The following is a 10,557-nucleotide window of genomic DNA, read 5'->3' on the forward strand; positions in this document are numbered from 1 at the left end:
CCTTAATTTGAGTTGTACTCCTTCATTTGAGGAGGTTTTTCATGTTAAATTATTGGTGTTCTTGTTTCATTTATATTTATTTTTATATTTGTTTTTTCTCGCTCCTAAAAATCTAATCAAGTGGGGAATAGTTTATTATCACAAGTGTGGTGATTATTCCTCTTTATTCCCAACACAATTCTTGTCCAAACAACAAACAACCGACTGAAAGTTCTCTCAAAAGAAGCTCCGATCAACCGGCACGTCTTGCCTGAAAACCCACACTGAAATGACAATCCGTATGCGACGAGCTAGAGGAGCTCCACTCCGGTCTCATGGCGGCGAAGAGTAGTATCCCAAAGGAATATCTCTATTTTGCCTCTGAAATCTCTAGCACTATTGAGACTTATGATTGATGGATTTAGATCGATGAAAATGAATTAATTCAGTTCAACGAGATCATTCAAGAATACGAGAGTACATAAAGATAGTTATAGACCATAGTTATAGACCATTGCAGTTTCTTGAATTTCTCGATTAATATTTTTGATTCGGAAGAAGAGGGAATACAAGAAGAAACCTAACGTCTTTATGAAAGGTCTCTCCTTTATTAGGTGAAAGTTTTCAAACGTTACGTTTGAACCTTTAGGGGTGCTTGGTTCAAATAAAGGAATGAATGAGAATAAGATTGAGATTGATAGATGTGTGGAATGAGAATGAGTATTATTGATAAAAGTGTAGTGTTTGGTTAAGAGTTTTAATCATTTCAATTATATCGATAATGTTTAAATTTATAAGAGAAAAGTTATAAATATAATATATAATATATAAAATTAATTATATTATTACTAGTTATTGTAATTATTACTAAAATTTTATTTTAAATAATTCCTTAATATTATTTAAATAGTTGAAATTATTTATTTTATAAATAAATAAAAATTTATTATTATGTTAATTATAAAATAACATATAATATAATTATAAAATATATATATAATATTATAATTATAATTATAATTATGAGAGAGAGAAATTAGGAGAGTGAAGATAATGAGAGATTCATTCCTCCCAATTTAGAGAGGATTGGATGAATCCTGAATATCTGGAATCAAATTAATATCCTGAATTCAAAATCACTAACCAAACATCTCATTTCAATCCCTTTCCCATTTTGAGTACAAAAACCACACCAAACATACCCTTAATATTATTTTTTTCTTTCAAAAAAAACAATTTTACACTACATGGTCTACAATCATAAAATATAACCGACTTAATTAACCCAAAATTAAAATTTTCAATAAAACCGACTTGACATAGTTTGAGAATGAAAACTTGGAATCTCAAATTATTACAATTTTGGAGGAAAATAAAAAAATACATAAAATTTATTCCATCAATCTCCTCTAAACTTTATTCATTTATTCATAATGATTATCCAGAAGATTATTAAATTAGTATATTATGGTAAGACTTTAATTTAATGAAATATTTGTAAAGAAATGATCAAATTATAACTTTTTATTTTATATATTGTTGAAATCCTATGTCAAGATTTTACAATTTTAGAAGAAAGATAGGATATATAAAATTTATTTCATTCATAACTTTTTGAGATTTATTTATTTATATATAATAATATTGATTATCCACAAGATTATTAAAATCTCACATTATGGTGAGACTTTAAATTTATGATTCTAAATATCTCAAACAATAAATGCTATTGTATAATAAATTGTATAAAACGACTTTTCTTTGTATAGATTTTCATATCTTCCAATACCCGGGTAAATAGCTATGAGAAAATCAAACGTCTCATTTGTCGTTGTTTCACTTGCTATTATAGCAGGTAATGTAACATCTTTCTGAATCTCTATATTTCAAATAATTTAAAGTGATTTCTTGATAGGTCACAACCATAATATGAGATAAAACTGGATAATTTGTTAATTAATTTCTGAAATTTGAAATTGGTAATGGCGGGATTTTATCGATGACGGAAAAAGTGGAGGACAAGTGATAGCGGTAGTAGATTGTTCATCAACATGTTCGTCGAGTCTTCCAATACCGGTAAGCATGTGTGAATCAGACTGCAAACAATATTTCAAAGATCGTTTAATTACTTTTAGTCCTCCTCATTTTCCCTATTTTACAAAATCAACATGTATTAGTCGCCCTTACCTATATAAAGGGAAATGTTATTGCATACATTTATAATTACAATGAACTATGTATTAATTTACATTAATAAAGAGATCATGTTTAATCTCTTGCTTTTTAATAATACCAACATAGTATCTTTGTTACAATTGTTTTTAAAATAATCAAATAAATTAGATATAGTGAATCACTAACCTAAAATGAAGCCCAAAACAAAAAATAGACAACCCATTGTTCGTTTGGGCCGGAATATATACATGATTAATAATAGAGCTCTAAATTCATTATTAATGAGATTTTGTAGCATTGGTAAAGTAATGTATGTGTAAGTCTTAAAATTAGTTCAAGAAAATAAAAGATTTATAATTAGTTTTTTTTTTTTGAAAAAGTAACATATTTTTCATTGAAATCCTGTTAACGAAGATCACAAAAATTGGAGAAAAAAAATCACAAATACAAATACAATTTTAAAACGAAATAAACAATTAGTCAAATACATACCATGAATCTAACTAGCTCGCGTTACATTAGGTTGTTTTTGTGATTTTGACATAATAAATACTCAGAATTTGACATGTTTCATAGTTCTATAGAGTGATCAATAATCTTGTGTGAGTGATGTTGTGCACATCTGTTCGAATATCTCGCCAAATATATTTATTTATCTATTTGCGTAACTTCTATAAAAATTACCATATTTGATACAATTAGATACAAACTCGCTTTTCTAACTCTCATTTCATGCTTTCTAACTATCATTTAATGCCGTGTTTGTTTAGGAAAGATTCATCTCGGCTACAAGTATCTGGAAGTGTCATCATTACTGAAATTTATATGATCAACAAATACTTGGTTAATGTTCTTGTATTTGTGATGAAATAAGTGTTAGATTGCCGAATTCTAATGTGTGTTTATTTATCTCAATGTTCTTGTTTTTTGTGATGAAATAAGTGTTGATTTTCAATTTCAATACTAAGCTAACAAAATTATGGGCCAGCTTGATAAATAGATAGAATTTGGAAAATAATAGGATGACATTGAATTTGGTTCCCTCAACTAATTTTCATTCATTAGGGATACTGTCCAAAAATTAAAACCCTAAATGAAAAACTTTTCAATCAATATTAAACACAAAAGTATAACGTTTGTTGGTGAACTAAGAAGTTCACATATTCACTAAGTTTATGTAGGAGCTGTTTGATTTTGGTAATAAAAAAATTTTAGGAAAAAAACTATGGAGATGCGGGGGATCGAACCCCGTGCCTCTCACATGCAAAGCGAGCCCTCTACCATTTGAGCTACATCCCCGTTTTGATAAATTATTTATATATTTATTTACATAAAACAAGAATCAATAACTCTGTTTTAATATTGAATTTTAAATTGACGATTTAACATTATAACAACTAAATAGAACTACATATAGTTCAATTACTTATATCTGATGATTAAAGATTTTTAAAACTGGTCTCAAAGGATGAAATAGATTTCTTAATAAAAAAAGACAAAAAAATAGATTAATCAACCGAACCTTATACATTTCAAATTTTATTTTCTTTCAATGACTGAGGGATAAATGTGTTTTTTGTTTTCAACGACTTCTTTAACTTCAACTTGTGACTAATTGCTTTCAAAAGTTGTATGGACATTCATATCCTGTTCTTCAAACATATATATATATTTTATTTTCTTTAATTTTATCTTTTGACTAATTGTTTTCAAAAGTTGTATGGACATTCATATATCGTGTTCTTCAAACATATATATTTTTTTTTTGCTACATATGTTTTGATTGACAATTGTTATCTAGTATTGTTGATATTTGGTATGAAACAGGGACGAAGAATAGAAAAAATAATTTTTTTTGAAAAAAAAAAAGACGACCGACGACTTTGTTTTCCCTAATACTGTCGGTTTAACCTGTCGGCAGTTTTACCTATAACAGTCGGTTTTACCTGCAACAGTCGGTTTTACCTGCCGGCAATTTTATTTATAACGGTTGGCTTCCGACGAAGGTTTCTGGAAGGGTCTACCACGACGGTTTCTGAAACGTTGTCGGCAACCCTTTCCCGAAAGATTTTAAGCTGTCGGGAAAACTCGACACGGGTAATACCGAGAGATGTCGACGGATATGAAGTAGTCTAATACCGACAGTTTTATGGGTTTTAAGGACAGCAAACCCCAATTTTCACTAGTGTAGATTTTGTCTATTTTTGTAATTTTGTGATTGTTGTACTTTCTTTCGTAGGATTTTTATAATGCAAGGTTGATGATTTGTTTTGGAGTATGATTTCTCGTGCTAATGATTACGTGAATAGTTATGAAATGTGTTTTATGTTGATGCATTGACAAATGAAAAAGATTCTTAATTGCAAAAATGTCGATTTACATTTTACCCGCAGAAATGTCGTTTATAATTATAAAGTTGGAAGATGAAAACTGAACGTGAAGAATGCCAACTAACTAGGGTTAATAATGCCATATATAGCCAACTCCTCCTTCAAGCCAAACTCAAAGAAAATATGTTGTTAGGTTTGTGTTCCATTAAGGTTTAATTAAAACATAATTAATATGTTATATTTTATAAACAAACACAGTTTAGCAACGGGATAAAATTTACGTAGCCATTTAAATATACTTTATCGTATTTCTTTAACCAATAGTGATCGAGATTATTAAACCCTCGCTAAAATTCGTCACTATTAACCTTTTTTTACTTAGAAACCCAACCAACTGCATATTATTACTCAAGCATAATCAACATAAACTAAATTACCCAACTCATGTTCCCAATGAGTTGAAAAACCAAAATTAAAATGTATTTTACCTCTTTTTATTTTTTTCAACAAAAAAAATATTAATATTAAATATGTTGTACAACTTGTTTTTCTACAACAAATATTATTTTTTATATAACACATTTTTATTTTTATTATTTACCATTTAATTTAGCTTAATCTTCTTCTTCAATATCAGTTCATTTCGATCCATGAGTTCATTTGTTTAACATAAAATTCTTTTTCCTTCTGTTGAGAATACCACCAAATTCATTTTGACATCCTTAAATTGAAAAATATTATTTTTAAGTATGTCAATTAGGTCAAATTCACGACTTTCCCTCAAAAAGGATCTCTAATTACTTATATTGAAAAGTTATAGTATTGATTTTTACATAAATAACTATTTATTAAATATATAAAAAAAATTACATAAAGTTTATATTAAAATAGTTAATCATAAATAAAAATCCAGAAATCTAAAATAAATTTTATAAGCAAATAAAGAATATTAAGTTTGACAATGATCACTTCAAATGAATTATATTTTGTTAGATCCCTTCTATAAAATTTCTTGTATGGTTTCACCATTAGCTGAAGAATAAACAAATAAAAATAATAATTAGTTCACTTATTTATTATTGTTCTCTATTTTTTTTATTTTATAATTAGTTTAAATTTGATGATTTTCTCTCATAGGCTTTGTTTAAAATTAATAATATAACATAAAAATAAAATTATTGTTATAATTTTATATATACGTGTGTAATTTTATTTATTTTAATTAGAATGATATGATTTTTTTGGTAAATTCTTTTCATAATACTGTACTTAGTTTTCCTTTTATGTGTAAATAAGTTAGACATTTATTTTTTATTTTTTTTAAACATATTTTCACTTAAACCTAACAAATAAATAATTATAAATAAATTTATATTAAATATGTGATTAATTTATTAAATTAAGTGAGAAGTTAAATAGATAAAATAATCTAATTTTCATTAAATAAATATTGTTTTTCATTTCAATAGAGATAATTAGTCATCAAAATGGGGATGTAGCTCAAATGGTAGAGCGTTCGCTTCGCACGGAGTTCGATCCCCTGCATCTCCACTTAATATTTTAACCAAATTCAAACCGCTCCTAAAAAGATTGAATGAAAATGTATAACTTAAGTGCATAGATTGAATAGGTTGTCAACAATAAAGTGATTCTTCTTTTGTGTAATAAATTACTATTAACTCAAACTGATCCTAAATAAATTTAGTTAATTAGAAGTTAGGTCACCAACAAAAATTATCCTTTGATAACCACTATTAATTGGAAAGACAAATAAGAATACATATTTATTTATAGTGGTTCACTCTCAATGTAAGAGCTACATTCACTTTGTTGTCCAAGTTTTATACACCACACACATCTTATTCAAAATCTTACCAAAATAAGATGATAAAATCACTACAATAAAAGATCAAGTTTTTAGCACCCTCTAAGAGTAGCCTCTCATATGTGTCCGAAGTTTATGTTCTTATCTTTTCTGGTGCCTTTTCATTTGAAATTAACCAATTTCAGATGAGAAATCCGTAAAACAGAGCGGTGAATGACATTCGATGATGACGGTGCATCTTGGAGAATAAAATGATTGATAATTTGTTAGTGGTTGATGAAATTTGGAAATGAGAATAAAAAATAAGACAAATGATTGGCTAGCCATTGAGAGATCCAATCAGAAGAAGTTGAAATTGATGTGGTTTTAAAAATAATCCTAATATTTTTCATATAATAATAATAATAATATTTTTTCTTCTAGATCATCGAGTTTGTGATAACGATGTGCATTTAGGTTGTGTATCACGGTTCGGCACACTATCGTGTCGTTAATTAACACAATACAAAGGTATGGACTGTTTCAATTTTTGATATATCGACACGACCTTGACATGCAAAATTTTAAAATGTATATATAAAATATAGTTTATAGTAGTGACATGAGCGGTGCCAAAGTGGAACAAAAATATTATCATAAAGCATAACACGACACAAAAGACCAGTGACACATGAAAGTAGCTCAAATGTGGCGGACTTCTTGGGATCCATTAGTCGGTTGATCATGTTTGGAGCACAGACTACACTGTGTCCAAGTCAGATCACTGCTTGTATCGGCTATTAAGAGCTGCTTGATAGGAGGCTCGCCATTGTAGACCTCGATTAAGTACTCGCCCGAGTCCAACCAAATTTCAGAGTCGGTTCAAATCTTTTCTAGTGTCTTTCCATTTTAAATCAAGCGATTTCAAATGAGACAACAATGAAACAAAGCGGTGAATGGCATTCGATGATGATGGTGAATTATGGCAGATGAAATCAGTGGATAATTCGTAAATGGTTTGGTGAAATTTGGATAATGTGTAAAAACAATAAGACAAATTAAGTTGGAGTAGGAACTGAATTTAGATTTTTTAAAATTTGATAAATAATTTTGCACAAGATTTTTTTTGTTATGTTAGGTATTAAGAGTGTAATTGGATGAGATATAGATATTTTATAAGACAATTTTATTTCAACATAGTTCATGTAAGACACATAATGTCGCGAGCACGACCTTGCACGATCGTAAACTATTTTTTATCCTAAAAGTGGAAAATTATCAAATTTGTATTTTGATTTATAAAAGATTGTAATTTATTATAATTTGTTTTAAAAGAAAGTGAATCTTTTTTAGAACATTCAATTGATTTCATAAAGAGAAATGAATTACATAAATGTAAGAAATTGATCCAATCTTCTAAATTGAACAGAAAAATGAATAAAAAATAATCTAAGCCGAAACGATTTTTAAACCGTTAAATCGATCCCAGCGATTTGATTCGTAGATTTAGTGTCAACTGAACCGTCAAACAAATAAGTCGATCATGATTAAATTTAAAAATATATACATAATTCAGTTGCATTTAAGAATTTCTAATTCACGAGCACGGTCTTGCACGATCCACAACAAGTAAGACACATAGTGTCACGAGCACGACCTTACACGACCCACAACACGTAAGACACATAGTGTCACGAGCACGATCTTACACGACCCACAACACGTAAACTATTTTTTATCCTAAAATTGGGAAATTATCAAGATTGTAATTTATTATAATTTGTTTTAAATGAAAGTGAATATCTTTGAAATCATTCAATTGATGTATCATAAGGAGAGATGAATTACATAAATGTAAAAAAAAAAATGTAAAAGCTGATCTAATCTTCTAGACTGAACCAAAAGTAATCTAAGACGAAAGAATTTTTTAAACCGTTAAATCGATTCCAAAGATTTAATTTGCAGTTTAGTGTCAATTGAACTGTCAAAACAAATCAGTTGATCATGATTAAATATTAAAAAATATACATAATTCAGTTGCAATTAAGAATTCCTAAATATTTTTCAACTACTAAATAAAAACTAAAAATAATAATAGTAATGTATTTTTATTTTTATTAAAAATAAAGTATGTTTATGCTAAATAGTTTATATTCAATTTTAATTTAATATTATTGACGTGTTATTTGTCTTTTTAAACAAAATTGAAGTATATTTATATTATTAATAATTATTTTTGACAAACGAATAAAATCGATTAAAGCAACTGAATTAATTAATCATCTAGTCAACCAAACCAAAAAAAAAAAAAATAATCACTGCAATATTTCGGACCTAACATCTTACCCTACTTATCTATGCAAATATGGGTTCAAAGAGTTCATAATTTATGTCAACTTTAGTTCCTAATTAAATAAAAAAAAACTTGTATATCTTGCATGAGAACATCCTGAGTTTCCATGTGTCTTACTTTGAAGGTTCAATTAAAGTGGGGTGAGAATAGAATAATGAATATATGATGACACTTCTAGGACATACTACAATCGAATGTAACCATTATTATTATCTTATCTTTTTCTATTGGAATCTTGGGAAAAAAAATAATAGAGGGCATCTTGTAGAGATCATTAGATGCTAAAATTTGGTCAATTTAGCTTCTTTCATATTGAATCATAGGCTTATTTTCAAATAATTATGTTGTTCCTTTATTAGTAAAGAATGAGGCCAGTCTAGACAATATCAATATTAAAATCAATATTTAATTGAAGCTCTTCTAATGCTCATGCCAGTTTTTCATTTTTGTATGAGAATTGTAATTCATACCATAATAAATTTTATGTGCTTCTCTTTAAAATTTAAATTTCTTAACCTTCTATTTTTTATCGTCATTATTTTAAAAATTCTCAATGTCGTTTTTAGTTAAGTTGAACATTTTCTCGTTTATATCGGTATAATTATCTATCTTCTTAAATAAAGAATTCTTTCTTAAGTTTAAGATCGATGCATTCTTTAATTCTTCAAGCTCCCTAAAGCATGGGGAAGATATCGTTAATATCTCTGGAACAAGTTGAGTACTATTTAATTTATCAATTAAATATCAAAATATTCATATTTTATTTTTTGCAAAATTTTAAATATAAAAGATTTATTTTTAATATTTAATCAAAATAATCTTAAACACTATAATATTTTCATAAAAATTTTAAATTCATAATATAATTTTTTATTACAAAAACATTTAAGATCAAACAAGCTTTTGTTGTTAAATTTGCAAAGCCGGGGATTTCTTTGATTTGAATTATTTAGAAATATTCTCAAATAATTTACTTTTAATTACCAATTAAAATATTTTTTATTAAAATATTTTTTTGACATATAATATCATTAATGTAACTCAACAATTATAATCATGCTTTTATTAGCCGAGAATCTATTTCATATTTTTACCTTTTAACAAAATTCTAACATTATTTTTTTAAGATTCAGCCGATTTGTTACTTGTACACCAAAATGTACACTTAAATCAATTAAGTCGGTTGTGGTTTATTTATCAATTAAAAGAACGGTTTTATTCGTTATCAAAAAATATAAAAATAATAGAATATTATACACATTAAATTTGTTTTACAAAATAAACCAACTATGTATATTTACATTAAAAATAAATAAGTTATATATATTACAGTGTAATGATAAAAAAAAATTAATTATTAAAAAATAGTATATTAGCTATAAGTTATAATCAACTTATATATATATATATTAAAATTTTAACCAGGATCGGTTTGTCTATCCAAATCCACAAACGTGCTACCCAAATCGATAAATTTAAACTAAATTGTTGAGTTTGATTTAATGATTTTATAAAGCGCTCGGTCATTCGATTTAATAAATTTAAATTATATTAAGTTCGATTCGATTTATACTGAGCCGGTTAAACTTACTACTCAAATAACTTAACGGTATACTAATAAAGTTTAATTTTATTTTATTTTTACATTCAAGAGGTTTTAAATGACAATCAACCCCTACGACAACCCTTGCGACCCTTTTTCTAATCAAACGTAACTATAGATTTGGATCATGGCTCAAAGATATGGCTCCTACAGCATATGCTGTTAGAATTATAATGAGTTAGTAGCCACGTCATCCCCACTCCCAAAAGGGAAAGTTCCCTTTCTTAAAAAAAAGACCACTAGACTAAAAGTGGAAACTTTTCATTTTCTTATTCAATCATTTTAACTAATTATTTATTTATATTTATTTATT

General features: G+C 27.0%; 1 non-coding gene across 1 annotated transcript; it reads right to left on the reverse strand.

Moving 5' to 3' along the window:
- Positions 1 to 3,380: 3,380 nt before the first annotated feature.
- Positions 3,381 to 3,453, reverse strand: TRNAA-UGC. Its single transcript has one exon. It is a non-coding gene; the product is annotated as a tRNA-Ala (tRNA).
- Between the last annotated feature and the right edge of the window lie 7,104 nt (positions 3,454 to 10,557).

This window comes from Impatiens glandulifera, chromosome 3 (assembly GCF_907164915.1).
Source record: "Impatiens glandulifera chromosome 3, dImpGla2.1, whole genome shotgun sequence".
Lineage (NCBI taxonomy): Eukaryota > Viridiplantae > Streptophyta > Magnoliopsida > Ericales > Balsaminaceae > Impatiens > Impatiens glandulifera.